We start from the raw sequence: 19,556 nt of genomic DNA, 5'->3' as shown, positions 1-19,556 counted from the left end.
GTACTTTTCATCATCTTGTCCATAGGAGACCACTAGTAATCCCCACTCACAGCTTGAGTTTCCCACCTGATGCTGCTTCCTCTTGAGGTTGAGGTTGCTTCTCCTGGCTTTGCTCAGGAATGACATGATTCTTTGTATCTTCTGTCTCTTTCTGCATTAGGGTCTGTTTGAGGCAGCAGTTTGCCCTGTGTTCTCATTTCTTTGACAGATGTAAGAAGCAATGACAATTTTTCAGTTCATTCAGCTTTATACGATTTGCACTCATATGATCAGGTAGCAATGAGAAGTGAGATTGGCATATTTATATGGCCCTCATTTAAAAAACCCTGAACCTTCCTGCCATTACATCAAGGAGACTTGACAATCACATTTTAGAATGGACTTAAATAATTACACATCACATTTTTAGAAATTTAATGTAAGTATTGAATACTTTTCAATTATCAACTAGCAAGCAAATTAAGGATCATTATGATTAGACCTAGTGCATTGAGCACTTTCTGGTGCCAGTCTTTTAGCAGCATTATCAGAAGCTGGTCTCAGTGGGGGCTGTAAATTAGAATATATCTGTACTGTTTGTACTGCCTATTGTAATGTGTTAGCTGATGAAGAAAATGAGATTAGTTTCCTTCCTTTACAAACAGAAGACGTAATTACATTTCTGGAGGGCTCTTAGAATACTGAACCCGATATCCACCTAATTATCAATACCTCCTTGCAATGTCAGAGAACCAGGTGAAAGTAATACTACCTATTTTCCACTGATATTTAAGAAGCACTTAGTGTGTAGATAGTGCTTTGCTCTAGTACTCTGGGAAATATAGCTAAATTTGAAAAACAAATTTAACTCAGGAATGGATATTTTACTAAGAAAAAGTAGATATGAATTTAAACATCTATAATTCACAATAAAGTGTAGAATAAGACACAGGAGAAGTGGAAGAAATTTTAAAAATCCCTGATTTTCATAAATGGAGAAGGTGTCACAAAGATCATTGAGATTGAGCCACACTTTATGAAGGCAGAGAGTTAGGGAAGAGAGGGACCTGCTAGGTGACAACAATGGCAAGAACAAAGGTTTAAAGATGACAAGCTCCCTGTGTACTTAGGACACTGCAAATTATTCTCACTGGTTGCAGTTTTGGTTGGGTTATTAAAAGATAATTGCTCCCCTGATGCATGAGTAGAGTGATAGCATAAGCTGGAGGGCTTTGAATGCCAGGCTAGGGCATTCAGGAGATAGTTTATTTGACACTGTAGGACCACTGGAAAATTGCCACAGGTTAAGAAAGATTCAAAAAACTTCCATGTTGGGTGAAATCGGGCTGGTACTAAATTATTATTTGGAGAATCTAAGAATGGGAGATAAATGAACATGCACAAGATTACCCATAAGAAAAGCAAGAGGACATTAAATAGAGTGTATAATTCTAAGTTTAAACAATCGAGAGCAACACAAAGGTCTGTAGTTTATAGTAAACTATAAATGGCATTTAGTTTAATCACACATGGGTAAATTCCAGTTCCCAGTAGAGGAACTGACCTCCCAGAAAATAGGTTTAACCAAACACTCAGCATCTTTAATTCTGCAAAACTTGATGATTTCATTTAATATTCATAGAAATTTGAAAGATGTGCCTCTTCTCTTCTTTATTTTCTTTTTGTGTATATTATCAGGAATCAAAACCAAGGATATTTTATCACTGAGATACATCCCCAATATATATATATATATATACCATTTATATATATTTTTTTTAAACAGTCTCATGTTATTGCCCAGGAAGACCTAGAATTTGCATTCTTCTTGCCTCAGTCCTCTTCAGTGCTACAACTACAAACAGTGCTGTGCCACTATACCTGATTGAAGATATGTTTTACTGTTTTCATTTGGCGGCTGGGAACAATGCTCTCTGTAGTGAAATATGTGAATTTGAATATATACAAAGATCTTTAGTCAAATCTCTGGTAACTATTAAGGAAATACTCTGTTTTCAAGTTTCACAGATATCCTTCAAAAGCCTCTTATTATGATCTCTCTTCTTTTGATCCACTGACCCTTTATAAAATTGATTCTTAAGAAGTGCAGGGATATAAATGGTAATGGAAACTGAAGGACAGAGAAACAGACTTTGAACCCAATGAGGTCTGGAAAACAACTGGGCCTTACACTGTCCCCTCCACCTGAAAGACCTGCTCTACTGGAGTCTCCAAATACTCTCACATACCACGGGACTTCCTCCATATTTTCAAATTTGTCTCTTTGAAGAGTGAAATCTTCCTAAGCAGAGGAGTATGTCTCTGTCATTTCTGCAAGCTCTGTGTCTCAGTGCCTTTATACAGTGCTGTAAGAGTCCCCAGACATTTATTCTTCACTGTAAGAGTCCCCAGACAAGACCGTCAAACAGAGATTCAAGCAAAATTATCTTATAAGAAGGATGCATGGACCAACACAGCAAAGAAGAAACTATAAGAACTGAAAGGTAGGCAATAAAGCACATATTGCTAAGCCAGCTATCATAGCACACAGTAGGGGAAACATCACCACTACCACCATTCCTTTCAATTTACACTGCCTATTCAGTGCATTGCTGCTGGTAGAATCTGGCCTGCAATTCATGCCAGTCAGAAAATTATTCTCAGAGATGTAGACACTGCAGTTTAACATCAGGTAGAATGTATGGTTGCAGCTGAGGGATATAGGTGAGATGCATGACTCACATCACCTGCTAACTTGTGCAGTGATCAGAAAGAGTGCTTACTGGCAAGCAGTGAGATGTGAAAGGTGCAAGAGACTAAGAGGTGAGAGGATGAAATTGGGCCTCCTGTCCATTGGCCAAGAATAGGTAATAAATTTCATATTTCTACCTGGTGTTGTACTCCAGTAGAGAGACTCGCTGAGCAGAATAACAAAACACAAAATGTTCACATTTCTAGATGAAAAGATTCTCCCAATTCATTTGTCAGCAGGGCAAAAGCATTGGGTTGTTTTTAATGGCAGTGCTGGTGGGGTTGTGTCAACTCAGGCATGTTCCGTGACTTTACATTGGACAACTTGATTAATTGTGAACAAATGCTCACAGAGATGTCAAATCAAAATAAAAGGGAAGAGAGAAACTAATGAGCCATAAAAGATCCTGAAATAACCTGAAAATGAATCTGAAGCTCTACTTTCCTTTAAATAATAATAATTTCTGATGATCAGAAATTTCTGCTTATAATTCTAATGGGTTAAAGGTAGTCACACCTTTATTTTGCTTCTAGAAATTTCTACAGTAGCCACTTACTTCAACTGGATGAAAAGTTTTCTTTTAATCAGAAGTGACTATTAAAATGAAGACAAGAAATTCGTCTATTATAATTTGGAAGGCTGCTAAGCAGTGGTTTTAACTTGGTAGCAAAATGGACTTAGTGTTTTGATTCCTGATCCATCACTAACTAATTTGCTGAATAACTTTAAGCAAATAAAAACCTGTCTCAGTCACAATTTCCTTACCAAATGGGGCAAGTTGACAATGAACCCTAAATCATAGATACTTTTAGATTAAAGAAAATATTGAAAGTTGAAGATTATTGCTTGAAAAATGATTTTAAAAAACCAGTAGAGTTATTTCATATTGTTGCTGTAATAGAATGAGTATAGCCGTAACTGTATTAACTGTCACATCCATTGTGTAATATATCCTTCTATAGGTCACTACAATGGAAAGAACATGAATTTGGAAGAGAAATGATCATGACTTTTAATTCTACCTATGAATACAGTGGCATGCATATTTGGATGTTTGTAAAACCTTCATTTGTAAATGCTTCTAAAATACCAGAAAGTACTTGAAACTAAATAGTACCTAAAAATTCAATAAATATAAGTTCCTTTCCCAACATTCCACTTAATGCCAATTTGCAGTATATCCAGAGAATGCACTTTGGTGGACAATATTTTTAAATGATATGTTAGACTTCATTGTTTTAAAGAATCCCTTTATAATTCTATCAGGAGAGGAAAATTTAAATTGTTTTATATGTTTTTTAAGCAAACCAAAAAAGAAACGATCAGGTTTTAAAAAATAGTAGGAAATTAACACTAGTTAGTATACCACATGCTGTTATCTTAGAAGTAGTCACTTTGGTTACAAAATAAACCAACCAACCACATTACTGAGCAAACCTTTTAAATCTAGTTGCAATTCACTCACCAAGATAAATTTAGTCCCAAAGAATGTGCCAAAAGAACACATTTGTTTTTCTGCAAAGCATAACATGATACAAATTTTCAAAAAATATTATAGATCAAACAACCTCCTCATCATGGTAACAAAAAGACAGCCCAATACTGTAAACTGTTATAGTACAAAGTATGATCAGAAAGATCCACATCTAAAATCATTAACACATTCAGGGAGAATGTTTTTTTTTTTTTTTTCTCATCTATGACTCCCTGGATTGCAGAGCAGCTTTGACCCTGTGTCATCACTTCACAAAACACAATATATAACTATAGGTAAAGAAAAGTTGGTAGTGAATAACAATTTTGCTCAAAATCACAGGGCTGGATAATGCTTTGCCTGTGAAGGTAGGAGACTTTAGTGATTCACTAGGTGATTGACATTGTAGTCAGTTGTGTCCAGTGTACATCATAATTTTGTCATGACATTTACATACTATGAGAAAAGCTTTCATAATCTTTCTATTGGTAGGACCATTCCTGGTATGTGGTAAGAACCTGGAGTTTTCTGAGAGATAATTTTTATTCCTATGTATTTTGATACATTCTTTTATTCTATACAGTAATTTATTTTCCAAATAAAATTAGATTGCCCATGTGTTAGTTTATAGTGTCTTCTATAGAATGTATCATTTATATATCCTTTGCATGTGTTGCTTTATATGTTAGAGTGAGATATTAACATGAATTAAGCTCTTCAGAAAGCACTAATGAACCTCTTTTAAAGATAAGCTAAGGGTCTGGCTGTGCTCTTTCTCTCCAATTCTATCTCTCAAACAAGATTGTGTTGTACTTTGTTGCTTTCATTTCTCCATCAATAAAATGGGGCCTTTTTTCAATACAGGAAATTTCAGTGAATGAAAGCTACCTGTCACTTTGAAATGCTAGAAATTTGAGGATACTTTTTTTTTTTTTAAATCAAAGTTCTTTCAAAAAGATAATTGAAGGGAACATTTTTTAAAAATACTCAACATACTTGTTTTTGTGTAGGGAAGAAGTCTAGGTAGTATTCACAATTACAAACATCAATACACAATGTATATGTGATTCTGTCTCTCTCAATATGGGTTAGCCATGTCAACATAAAAATACATGGAGAGCCCAGATACTTCACCTCTGTGAAATGCTACGATCAAGGAACTACACTTTTATTTATTAATGGTGTATTCTTCAGGATTTTAGCATGTCACAATTTTGTAATATGGCAGTTAATTCCACTACAAATTTCTGGTTACTTATACTCAGTGTTCTATATTCTTGTATTTCCACATGCCCTACTATATTTTAACCTTACAATTAGACCTGGCCTTTGGAATAGTTTTGTTTAGAAAATGTAAGTGGAAGTTATATATTCCACTTTGGAGCAGTAGCAAGTCATCTCTAGAACCTAACCCTCCCTGGCTTGCTTGATCTTCATGACTATGGCGACTGCCTCTAGTAGGGCAGAAAACTTACCTTAACCAACCCGTGGAGGATAACTGCATGAGCTCATAACAAGTGGTTAACTATCATTGTCATTGAGGAATATTTTGTAATCATCCTGACTAATGACAGTGGGCATGAAATATCTTGATCGTTTTATCCCAAAAGTAAATCTTTGACTAAGTAGCCATAGCCCCACTGTTCAAGAATTGCAATAAAAAAGTCAAATTCCATAACTTTGAACTCACTTACACAGTTTCCCTCTTCAGGCAATATTCTGGCTAGTAGAAATATGAAAAAATATAAACTCATGATTAGATTTTCTCATCTCTAAGTGGAAGGTCAAACCTCATAATCTCATTATCAAAAGAGAAAATACTGATAATGAATGTCTCAGAGGGCTCTAAATAGATGAAAGCTATTTTTCAATTGCAATCTATTTTTTTTTCATCATAATAGCTACAGAAAGCTTTCATCACATCCTTGGAATTTTAGAGTGAGTTTTTCCAAGCATTTAATTTCCAATATACTAATAATAGTTTTAAGATATAAAAATACGATTCTCTTGTGTATATGTGTTTTCATTTCAAATTGAAACAATAGTTATTTTTTTTTCATGGGGTTGTGAGGTTGTGTTTGGAAATTCTGTCTTGAATGATGGACTATATGAAACACATAAAATGCTCATTAGCATCTCAAAAATATGGGCAGCTCCCTCTTGAGGCGTGAAGGACAGTAACACATCTTCACATTCCAAATCAGAGCAAAACATCACAGACAGAAAACATAAATAGTAATTTCAAGTAAGAGCTTCTTATCAGAAGTTGGGCAGCAAATATACCACTATTCAGGGGTAGTTATATGGGTCTAGCTTTATCATGAAGGTATATCTTACAGAGGTAACTGTGTAAAGCCTGTGTGCAGCTCCAAGCTTTATTACAGCAAAGACTGATTTATTTCATTACTAAGGATTCCTCTTTGACAATGCTATATAGGACAGATAAATTTTACATGAAGTGGAAAAATTATCATTCTTTACCACTTGTTTCCCCTCTGTAGCGAAGTTTTTCTTTCATGTAAGATCACTATAGATCATAACTCATCATTTCTGTCTAAGGACTTCTAATCCTTAGGAATTCAACTTCACTTTTAATTATCTAATGAAGAAAAATTAGAACAATGGTACATTATTAAGTATTCTCTTTATAGTAACGTATGGCTTCTTATGAAAGTAAAGCATGCTTAATTTAGAAAAATTAGAAATTACAGAAAGTTAATTTATTCAAATTAAAAATACTAATGGTTAAAATAATCAAATCAGATTGAAGATTTAATACTCAAAAGATCAACTAGAATCACATCATTCAGAAAAACAAATTCGGCATTTCCTTTTTTCTACTGTTATGAGGCTAATCTTGCTTCTTTTTGATTTTAAAGAAAAAGAAACATGCAGAAAAGAAAAAAGCAAAAATGATAGACAAACAACAACAAAAATACCAAAACAATATCAATACAGGCTTTCAAAACAACACGGTGGGAATTTAACAATGGTTGTTTTACAGTATATTGATAACTTTGAGTTGCTTAGATTATCAGATATACTCATGCAAAATTGATCTAATTGTATGAATAGTAACTGTACTTTTCCACAAAGTAATGGAATTAGTAGTATAATCATCTTAGCTATCTTAGGTCTGTATGTGCAAATGTATATTCTTTTTCCCTTTTTTTTTTTTTTTTTTTTTTTTGTCTTTTTCCTTTTTATCGGTACTGGGGATCGAACTCACAACTGCCTGCTTTCAAGGCAGGCGCTTATGTCGCTGAGCTAAACCCCGAGTCCCCCTTCTTTTCTTCTTTCACCTATCCCAGTTAATTTTCCTCTTTGAGCAGTTTCTTGTTCTTCCACATTATTTATTGTAGATTTTGAATTTTATTTAACTCTTTCACTTTCTTACACCAGGAAAATAACACAGTATTCACGCATGTAAATCTGATTTATTTCACTTACAAGTATGGTGTCAACTCAAATCTATTTATCTATAAAAGCCTGTATTTGGTCCTTCTTTATAGCTGAGTAATATTCCATTGTATAAAAATACATCTTTTTTATCCATTCCTCAGTTGATGAGCATATGGGTTTTTTTTCCAAGATTTGGCTATTAAAACTGATAAACATGAGGGCATATATGTCATTGTGGGATGATGTTTTTAATTCTTGTGGGAAAATTCTCAGAAGTGGGATAGTTGGGTTTAATGGGACCTCTAATCCTAGCTTTTTGAGGAATCCCCACACTGACTCCTACAGTGATTGCACCAACCTACACTCCCACCAACAGTATAGAAGAGTCCTTTTGTCTCCACAGCCCCTCTAGAATTTGTTATTTGTTTATTTCTTGATCTTGGCATATTCTTTCTGGAATGAGATGGAATCTCAGCATTGTTTTAATTTGCATTTTCTAATGACCAATGATGCTGAACATTTTTCATGTATTTATTTTCCATTTGTATTTCTTTGTCTGAGAAATTTTATTCATCTTAGATGCCCATTCTTGGATGGGGTCTTTGAAAATTGGGAGCCTGCTTTTTAAAATTCTTTACATGTTAGAAATTCTTTGTCTGAGAGACAATTGGCTAAATAATTTCCCAATTCATGGTTTTCCTTTTTGTTCTGTTAGATATTTCTTCTGATGTGCAAAAACATTTTAATAAGATGAGATTCCATTTGTTGATTCTGGGAAATATTTCCTCTGCTGTTTGATTTTTGTTCATGAAATCTCTGCGTACACCTATGTCTTCAACATTTTTACCTACTTTGTCTTCCTGCATATTTAGTGTTTCTTTAGATCTTTGGTCCATTTTGATTTTAGTTTAGTGCATGGTGATAGACATGAGCCTAGGTTTAATTTTCAGCATATGGAAAACCAGTTTTTCCAGCACCAATTATTAGAGAGGCTCTTTCTTCCAGTGAACATGTTTGGCGCATTTGTTGAAGATAAGGTGACTGAGTGTGTTTATAGTTGTGGCTGTTTCTTGTAATCTATTCCATTGATCTTCAGGTCTGTTTTTATTCCAGTACTAAGCTGATTTTATTACACTAGCTTTGTAATATAATTTCAAGTGAGGGATTGTGATGTGTACTATTTTGCCTTTGCTGTCCAGAATTGCTTTTGCTATTCTAGACCTTTTCTGGTTCCAGGTGAATTTTAAGATCAGTTTCTCTAGATCTGTGAGGTATGCTAATGATATTTTGATTGGAATTGCATTAAAGCTGTATATTTTGTATTATTTAAACATGTCCTATGCCCTTGTATACTTTCTATTTCAGAAAATGTCAGGTGGGCATCTGAAAAGGTTCAGTATGATGTTGTTGGTTGGTATACTCTGTGTACATCTACTAAATCCATTTATTCACAAGTTTGACTCAGTTCTGTTATTTCTTTGCTGATTTTTTGTCTAGTTGGTATGTCTCTTTGTGTCAATGGGGTGTTAAGTTCCCCTGTTACAAGTGTGTTATTGTTTATTTGGTTTTTCATGTTTATTAACATTTGTCTTATATATCTGGGTGCTCCTACATTTGGTGCATATATATTTAAGATTATTATCTCTTCCTCTTGAAATTTTTCCCTAACCAGTGTATAGTAACCTTCTTTATCTCTTTTATTTATTTGAAGTACACATTGTCTGTAAACAGAATAGCTACTTCTGCTATTTCTGGGTTCCTGTTACATGAAGTATTGTTTTCCATCCTTTGGCTCTCAGTGTATGAATTTCCCTGTGGGTTAGATGGGTTTCTTGTATACAGCATATGGTTGGATGTTGTTTCTTGATCCACTTTGCCATTCTATTTCTTTTAATTAGTGAATTGAGGCCATTTACATTAATGGTTATACAGATAAATATGGTCTTACTTCTGTCATGTTATCTTTCTGCTGTTGTTCTTTACTGTTAAATTGTCTGCCTTGCTTGCTAAGTTTTTTTCTTTTGTTGTTCTTGAAGTCATGGTCATTTTTAGACCTATTTAGAACATTTTTAGTACTCTTTGTAGGGTTGGCTTAGTGATCATGAAGCTCTTCAGTTTTCTTTGTCATGGAAGTATCATATTTTCCATAAATTTTGAAGAATAATTTTTCAGGATACATCAATCTGGATTGGAAGTTGTTTTCTTTTAATATTTGGAATGCTTCACCCTAGGCTCTTCTTGACTTGATTATCTGTTTTGAGATGTCTGCTGTGATTCTAATGGGCTTTAAAGTATGGCTGATCTGTTTCTTTTCTCTAACAGACTTTATACATCTGTTCTTGCTCTGAATTTCTGGGATGTTAATTACTATATTTCTTTGTGTAGATTTATTTTGGTTATGATAATTAGAATTTTATTTGCTTCACTTATTTGTATTGCAATTTCTTTTCACATGCTTGGGAAATTTTCTGCTATTACTTCTGTAAGCAGTCTTTTTGTATCATATGAGTTGCTACCTTTTATGATTATATCTATCAAAATTATACTGATATTCTTTACATCATTTTATAACTGTTGATTGGTATTTTCCTTATTCCTTGTTTTTGTTTTATTTAGCCAAAAAAGCAAATCATAAAAAAGGGTAGAAATAATACAGATTTTTTTAAAAAAGAAAAACAGTAAGAAATCATTGATTGATAAATTACATATTATTATCTTAGAAGTAGTTGTTCAAGTCACAAAATCAAAGCATAAAGAGTGGACAATCAAACAATAACAGTATAAGCTATTCCGTTTGATGGACTAGCAAAAACTTAGTAGTATGGTCATCTATGTTGCACACTTAAACATATATACAGTTATATCCTTATATGCTTTAGAACACTTTTTCCCTTTCATTATTACAATATCTATTATACATTTTGGATCTTATTAATCTTTCAGTTTTTTATTATTATTTTTTATCCTCATAAGTGAAATAAATCACTCACATTTCTAAATATCATATTGTCTCTCTCATTCCTTGATATTTTTAAAAGATCTTTCCTGGCCACCTGCTGCAATCATGTCTTCAAGATCTGAAAGGATATCTTCATATTTGTTTGAGTGGTTTTGCCAGCTTTTGATAGAATGTTTTATTTCCTGAGTAGCTCTTTGAATGTTTCATGTACTCTAGCCCTTTTCCATATTGTTCATTCAAAGTGTCCATCATCTTTCAATAATCCTCTTTAAAAAAAAAAAAAAAAAACTATGTCTTGTTTCAATGTGTTCAGCATTTCTTTCATTATGTTTATCATTTCTTGTTTTATCTGAGAGATTATTCCTGATCTGATTTTCTTTACAGCTGGATAGAGTTGTTTTTCATTTCAGTTGTTATCATTTCAAACAGTGTGACTTATACTTTCTTCTATGTCTATGTCTCCTGGATTTGTTTGGGATGGGCTGGAGGTCTGATATTGCATTTTACTCTTTTGCTTTGTCATTTTCCTTTATTGCCCCAGGGCTGCTCAATGCAAAGTTCCAGTTGTTCCTGAGTCGGTAATGGCTGTCATTTGCAGGGGTCTCCTGCTGATGACTGCTGAGTGGGGCACGTTAGGCAGTCCTTTCTCAGGTCCTGCATGGTGTACTGCTTCCTGGCTGGATGGTGTACACTAGGCAGACCTTCAGCAGGCCTCACACAGTGTGCCAAGGCTCCTGGGTTAGTTGGCATTATTTGGCCATCCCTTACTGGGCCCTTTGTGGGGTACTGAAGTTCCAGGCCTGGTTGGGGGTCACTCACTGGGCAGGGCTTCACCAGGTACTATGTGGTGTACTTCTGCTCCACAGCTGAGAGAAGTGCACTGGGCAGACATTCAGTAGGCCCCATGCAAAGCACAATGCTCTGAGGTTGGTTGGGGTCACTGGCCTTCACCAGGAACCATGTTGTGCACCACTGCTCCCCAGCTGAATGGAGTACACTTGGTGGATCTTCTGCACTGATCTTACCTCTTACATAGATTAATACTATAAAGTATTTGCTTTGAGGACAAGTTCTTGCATTTAATTATTCCCTCCTCATACAGAAAGGACTACCACAGAAGGTGCATAATTGGCTTGTTCCTTTAGTAAAGGTGCTTCTGTGGTCATGTTCAACTTCCATGACCCAAGATATAATGGTATGGCTAGCTGGGTACAGAGCCATAAGCTCAGGATATGTAAGCACCTTTATTTCCCAAAGAGCCCATTATGGAAGCAGTCACTGTTGTTCTGTTGGCATTTCGTACAGAATCAGTAAAGGTATTTTCTTGTGATAGAAATCAGTGGGCAGCCTGTGGACCTCATAGGTGGTCCAGAGCTTGCAGGAAAAATAAGAAGTAGCTAAAGTTTCTATAAGTTAGGTATCTCTGGTGACACAATTATATTCCAATTTGGACAGATTCTAGAGCTTTTTGTTGATTAAAGCCATACTCAGAGAGAAGCAAAAATTTGCAAATGATAAACACATCTTTCTTTTAAGTTCCCAAAAGTTTTAAATAGTGGGACTTGTGTTAACTTTTTGGAAACAGGGATTCAGTAGGTGTTTACTGAAATTAGCAGAATATAGAAGCCTACATTTATGGCTAGTCCTGCATTCTGCTGTTCACAATGTTAGTTTAAAGATTGTATTTGAGTTTTAAAAGTCATTTATGCTCATATATAATTTCATGTAGGACATCTTAGATTTCTAATCTATTCATACCATGGAGTCTGCCTCCATATGTTGTTTCCTTCCTGAATATTCATGCATTTTTTGATCCCTGCCCTCTGGTCTCTTCTCTTCTCTTCTCGTCCCACCTTTTCTGCCTTTCTTTCTCTGCCAACCCCATTTCTACCCTCTTGTGTGACAGGCTTTGGGTTATACTTTTCAGATAGTATCTTCTCTATCCTGTTTGCATTTATAATTTTCTTATTTGGAGATCTTCAGGTCTATACTATCAGTGTTAGGGTTAACCTGTATGGAAATGGTTGTTTTGTGGATATGAGAGATCCTAGTTTTAAACTACGACTGTATTAGTTTATGAGGGCCAGGGTTAACACGTTAAGTGGGTGTTATTCCTCATAAAATATATGCTAAATGCCTTTGGTGCCATAGAGGCATAGAGAACAGCAGCAATGAAGTATTTTATAGGGCCCTGGTGAGCAACTTGCCTTAGAAGTGTAGGTCACAGAATTTCAATTCTCCAAATTAATGACTGGCATTAAAATAGTAACAGCTTTTTTTCCCCAAACAAGTGGCCACCCACTGAGCCCATATAATGCACAGTTTCATTTTGCTGAAAAATATATTGAACAAGGACCAATGTCTGGCAAGGACACACTGCCAGTAATCACAAGATAAGGCACTCATGAGTCTTACATCAGTACAGTTGATGCTGGGATTAAGACATACAATTCAATCTAAGACACACAAATAGGTCTTCACTCAGTTACATGACCCTGAGTCATATTATGAAGGGGCCTAATCCTCATACACCTATCCTGAAATGCCAATTAACCGAACTTGTGACTTAGGTCAAATAAATCTATAACAGAGTCTTGGTAGAACTCATAAAATGCATCTTGCAATAGCACAGATCAATGAACAAGCTAGAAGCAGAGTAGCTCAGAGTGCTTGCTGGTCAGTAGAAGCAAAATTAGTTAGCTATCCCCCAGGCAATTGTAGTTTCTAGACATCTCATTCACAGTTTCAATTAGTACAAAAAAAAAAAAGATGGATTACACACAGATTTCCCTTATATGTCAAGATTGATGACACCACACACATTGTCATTGTAGGAAAAATATTACTACTTGCAGCATGAAGGATTTAATAGCAAACCATAGCACACTACCTTGACTGGGTTCAAATGGCTTGAGAGACAGAAAGGAGAAATGGGCATGAAAATTTTATGGTGGAAGCTGGTGCTAGTGTTGGTTGAGGGCTCCTGCATGCAGGCAAATTCTTCTGTATTGGATCTTCTTATCAATGTCAAAATATAGATCCCTGAGAAGTTTTACCAACTTTCCAGAAATCCAATGAAAGGGTGGGACTTAAAGCTATCAATAGCCAATATCTCAAAAAGTAAAATCAAACTATTATAGATATAAACTTCAAAATTATAACATTTCTAGAGAAAACTTTAATCAAAAGTTTATAAGTAAAAAAACCAAAACCATAATCCACATACACAAAAAATATGCTGTACTCTGTTAAAATGAATACTTCCAGTGGGTAAAAGTGCAGCTGAAAGAAAGAAAAGGCAAGTCACAGAGTAGAAGATAGTTGCAAAACAAAACAAACAAAACAATCCAACTTGATAATGGACTTGTGTCCAGATATAAAAGCTCTTGGTAATACAGGGGAGCCACTTTGGAAGACAGGCTTCAAGTTTCTTATAGAGATAATCATAGTCTTACCATGTGACCTAGAATTATGGTGCTCCTAGGTATTTTGCCTCAATGATTTGAAAACTACATCTACACAAAGTAAACAATGTGAGTGATTACAGAAGCTTTACTCAAATTATTAAAAACTAGAAACTATCAAGTTGTTCTTCAACAGGGACATGGGTAAGCCAATTGAGATGCATATGATAAAATAATAATCAATAATGAAAAAAAATGCTCTGTGAAACTCTAAGCAAGACCTAAAGGAATCTTAAATGCATATTTATAGGTTAAGAAGGCAGTCTGAAAAGACTGTATATTATATGTTTCTAATTATTTGGAATCCGGGAAAGCATAAAACTATGGAAAAATAAAACATCCCAGTGGTTATCAGGAATCTTGGGTGGAATGTGTTGACTAGATAAAGTTAGGACTGTGAAAGAATTCTGCATGGCTCTGTTATGCTTCATACATAAAATTATACATTTGTTCAAACCTAAATATCTTTACAGTGTATAGACGCAGTCTTAAAATGTGCAAATTGTAAAATTTAAGATACTGACAGTAACATTATTCTCTGAGCAATTCTGACAAGAAATGCATTCTGTGACAAAAAATAAAAACAAAAACGAATGTATTGGAAATCTATATGAGAATCCCATTAAATACGTATGGAGCTTGACTAAAAGACACTATCATGATTAATGTTGGAAATGATTACAGTCTGAAAGACCAAAAGCAAATGGGACTAGATATAAGCCATGTACTCTAATCAATTAATTTCTTAGAGGTATAGATGAATAATTCTGATATAAATGTATGTCAGAGTCCAAAAATTAAGTAGATAGATGAAAGGTGGTAAGAGTGAAATTTTCTATTTTAATGTGGGAAACCACAGATAAGCAAGCAAAATGACTTGTGATAATAGATTAGAGGCATCATTACAAACTTAAGTTATGTGAAGACGATTACATGTAGAAATATTACTAATTATGTACCTATTGTTATGATATACACATAGTGCCATGCTGTATCACCAAATACAGAAGCAATATCAAGAAGCAAAGAACTGGGAAAAAATAGTTTGTGCTTATATTGTTTGATCAACCATGCATGCCCATATCTTATACTCTGAGCAGCCATTCTGAAGATAATACAATATATTAATCATTGTCAATTTTCTAACATCTTGGTTTTGAAATACTGTATTTTTATTTTATTGTTTTTTTTCTCTTTAAGATTAAAAGGAATAAAAGAAAAAGAAGCTATGAACATATCTGTCTTCCAAATCTGTTTCTGATATGATTCTCCAATAAATGGAACCAGGTATCTTAAGAGAAATGGCTGAATCTAGAATTGGGGAACAAAAAATATGAAAAATGAGCTTATGATAAGTTACAAGGTTAAACAGATGCAATAATCTCAAAAGCAAAACTAATGAAGTAAAGGAAAGAAAACTGCAAACCATACATTCCACTGATGGATACATTAAAAAGACACAGGAGCCAGTGAAAGATCCCAGTAGTTAAATCTTGTTATGATTGTGTCAATCTAAGAAGGTTAAAAGTTTAAGTAACTCAGCAGTTCTATATCCTGGGGTATAAAGGACATGCCCTAATTCAGCTGTTTACCTCCAGGATTTCCTAACAGTTGATAAATTGTGTCAATCTGAGAAATTTTGAAGTTTAACTAAGCGACCTAGCAGAGACCTAGGGTCCTCACTTTGTAAACATCCTAAGCCTATGCAAGAGAAGGGTAGAGAAATGACATGAGTGCTACACCCATCCTAGGGCAGGTTAAAATATAGCCTGCTTAAAATATGTCAGGAAAAGAAGCTTTTTAACCTCCCCTCCTTTATGTGCATGTTGTTTTTGCAATCTTCCACGGCCTTGAACTGCTGCCCCTCTGCCACATCATGCTGTCTTTGAGCCAACTGATTATGGACAGAAACATCTACAAACTGTGAGCTAAATAAACCTTTCCTTCCTTAGCTTTGGAAGCCAGATATTTTGTCTCAGCAATGACAGAAAAATAACCAAGACAAATTTGAAACCATTTAATGAATAAAATAAAGTAGCACTGTGTTATAACCTAAAGTAGAAAATAAATGTTTGTAAGTTTATTCTAATATAAATAAATGATTAATAAGAAATGAAAGTAAGAATTCCAATAAGATTTGCAAAATAATTCCAAATATTTGTTGAATATTGATAATCAAAAATGCTCAGTACCTGACTTGTTTTAGACACGAGATTTTGTTTTTTAAGATTTTAGAATACTTGCATATATTTAATGAGCTATTATCTAATTCTAAATATATTTATTTTTATAGTGTGTCTGTTCTGACTGTGAACCATCAATTAAGGTTCATGGAGTTTTCTACTTCTAGTTTTATGCAAAACTCAAAATGTTTCAGATTTTGAAGCATTAATTTTTTATGTTAAAGAGAATAAAACAAAAGAAAACAGAACAAAGCAAATCAGAACAGGACAATGCAAGCAACACAGCACTTCACAACCAGACATCAACAGTAGCTACCATAATGTCTCTTTTCTTTGAAACAGTTGAGCATACCTTCACATGCATTAATATCAAACATAACAACATAGTATAAAACCATTCAAAAGAATGAAAGCATTACAGACTTCATAACCAAATAACAGGAAATGAACAATGGCTATATAATATCTCATTTTCCTCAATAAATTCGTCTATACCATCACATACAATAAAATAGAATAAACCCTAACAGGATAGAACTAATCAAAACAGAAGAGCAAAAGCATGGTAGGACTTCAAAATAATATTACAGTAAATCAGCAATGGCTACCATAATGTCTTCTTTTCTTCAAATACCTACTCATACCATCACACATAATAAAATCAAACAAAACAGAATAAAACCAATCAAACAAATGAATGAAAGCATTATAAGACTTCAAAGCAACATAATAGGAAACCAGGATTACCATAATATATCCATTATATCCAAAATAGCTGCCCCTACCATCTGACAGCATAGAATCTAACAAAACAAGACAGAAGAAAGCCAACCTAACAAAATTGTGTAAACAATGCCAGAGTTCAAGATAAGATAATAAGAAATTGACTGTAGTTCCACTTTTCCCTTCTGGTGTTTCCTCCCCTTTGCTCTTACATTAACTGTTTTGCTTTTACATCCCATTAACTTCTTTGGTTTCTTATGCTAGGGGTTTGAGTTCAACCTGTTTTGTCCATGAACATGATCTCCAGTTGCATCCATTTTTCTACAGGAGCTTGAGATTATTCTATGTTATAGCTGGGCAGCTTGCCACTGCATGAAAATAGTGTATCTTTCTTATCCATTCTGCAGTTGATGGGCAAGATACTCTTGATTTTTTTTTTTTTATGGTCTTCTGTCACATGAAACAATTGTTTTTTCTGCTTTGATTTTCGGCCTATGAATTTCATTCCAGTTAAATGTATTTCTTTTGTACAGCGCATCAGTGGCTCTTGTTTCATGATCCACTCTCCCTGTGGGTTTTTTTTTTTCTTTTTTTTTGGCTGACCTGAGGGTGTCTACATTAACGGTTACAACTACTATGCATTGGTTTGTCTCTGCCCTGCTGTCCTCCTATTGTAGACCCTCCACTTTTCCCCTTCACTCAGTTTCCGGTTTTGTTTGGTGATCCTCTTCTGTTGCTGTTTCTGGAACCATGGTCAGCTTTATATCTCTCTAGTATACTCTTTAATATTCTCTGTAGGATAGGTTTGATTGTCATGAATTCCTTCAGTTGTTCTTTATCATGGAAGTATCTTATTTTTCCGTCAATTTTGGAAGATGGTTTTGTTGGGTAGATCAATCTGGATTGGAAGTTGTTTTCTTTCAGAGTTTGAAACACTTCACTCCAAAGTCTTCTTGACTTGATGGTTCGTGCTGATAAGTGTGCTGTGATTCTGATTGGCTTTCCTTTATCGGTGATCTATCTCTTTAATCTACCAGCGTTTAATATTCTATTCTTGTGCTGAATTTCTGGGATCTTGATTATTATATGTCTGGGTGTAGATTTATTTTTGTTAAGACTAGTTGAAGTCCTATATGCCTCACTTATCTGCGTGCCAGATCCATTTCCCATGTTTGGGACGTTTTCTTCTATTACTTCTGTGAATATCATTTTAATTTCATTTGTGTTGATACCTGCTTCTTCACCTCCACTTATTACTCATAAGTTGTGCTTCTTTGCATCATCTTGCAGCCACTGGGTTGTTATTTCATGATTTTGTGTTATTTTTAAAAGATCTTTCCTTTCACAATCACTAGCTGCAATCCTATCTTCATGGTCTGAAAGTCTGTCTTCAGTCTCTTTCAAGCAGTTTTGCCAGCTTTCAATAGAATTTTTAATTTTCTGCATCTCTCTTTGAATCTGCTTTATGCATTGTAATTTCTTTCTACATTCATTCAAGGTTTCCATCATTTTCTTATGCTCCTCCATATTGTCTCTGTCTTTTTATACCTGCTGAATAATTCTTTCAGTGTGTTTATGATTTCTTCTTTTACCTGAGAGATTATTTCTGACTTGACTGCTTTTACAGTCTCATGAAGTTATTTCCTTATTTCAGTTACTATCCTCTCAGAGATTTCAGATGTGTGACTTCTGTTTTCTTCCATGACTCTATCTTCCACCCTTTTTCTGTGTGGGCTGGAGGTCTCAGTTTGCCTTTTGCTTCTTCATCTTGATATTCATTTGGGTTCCTCCCAAAAAGCTGGTTGTGGGGCCCCAGCCACTTCCCACAATGGCTGCCCCTAGGCAGTGTTTGGGAATGAGACCGGCACCTGGATTCCTCTAATTCCAGATTTACAGGGAGGTAAATTCCTCTAATTCCAGATTTACAGGGAGGTCCAGCAGGCTTCTCTGGACCTACGCAGCTACACTGGGGCTTTGCTAATGATCAGGGTGCATGTAGTTGGGACTGCTTCTCTCAGCCTGTGAGTCTACACTGGGACTCCCACAATGGTGGGACACATAGGAGTGTGTTTGCCTGACTCTGCCAGTGGGTGGTGGCTGCCTAAGGGAACCAAGGTCCTCCAGTGATGGTCTACAGATGCACAGGGCTTACCTGGCTGTGTGTCCATGCTCCTGCTGACTGCCTGCAAGAAGGAGAAGAAGGAGCCTTCTGGTAGCAGCTCCCTGAGAGTGAAGGTGGATCTGCTGGTTCTGTCTGCCCACACTGGCCACTTGCAGGATTGGCCTTTTGGTGGTGGTACATAGCAGGCAGAGGTGGATTTGTCTGTCTCCCTCAACCCCCACTGGGCACACAGAAAAACGGGCATTCTAGGGGCACAGCTTGGCAGGCAGAGACAGATCTCTCGGCCCGCACTACGCACACAGAGAAAAGGGACTTCAGGTGGTGGCACCCAATAGGCAGAGGCAGATCTCCTAGTTCTTTCAGCCTGCACTTGGCATGCCAAGGAAAGAGCCTTTTGGTGGTGACATGGCAGGCAGAGGGAGATCTCCTGGTTCCCTTGGCCCACAATTAGTGTTATGTATTAAAAACTGGTAGTCAACTTAACACCAGCTAGATTAC

The 19,556-nt window shown here is 35.3% G+C and overlaps 1 pseudogene; it reads right to left on the bottom strand.

The window, feature by feature from the left end:
* LOC134478437 (large ribosomal subunit protein uL10-like) overlaps nt 1–19,302 on the bottom strand; it is a 126,639-nt pseudogene extending 107,337 nt beyond the window's left edge.
* Nucleotides 19,303–19,556: the final 254 nt, after the last annotated feature.

This window comes from Cavia porcellus, unplaced genomic scaffold, assembly GCF_034190915.1.
Source record: "Cavia porcellus strain 051 isolate PalLab524CR breed Dunkin Hartley unplaced genomic scaffold, mCavPor4.1 scaffold_13, whole genome shotgun sequence".
In the NCBI taxonomy this organism is placed as follows: Eukaryota; Metazoa; Chordata; class Mammalia; order Rodentia; family Caviidae; genus Cavia; species Cavia porcellus.
The sequence above is the reverse complement of the archived record's forward strand: the minus strand, read 5'-3'. Positions and strand labels throughout refer to the sequence as shown.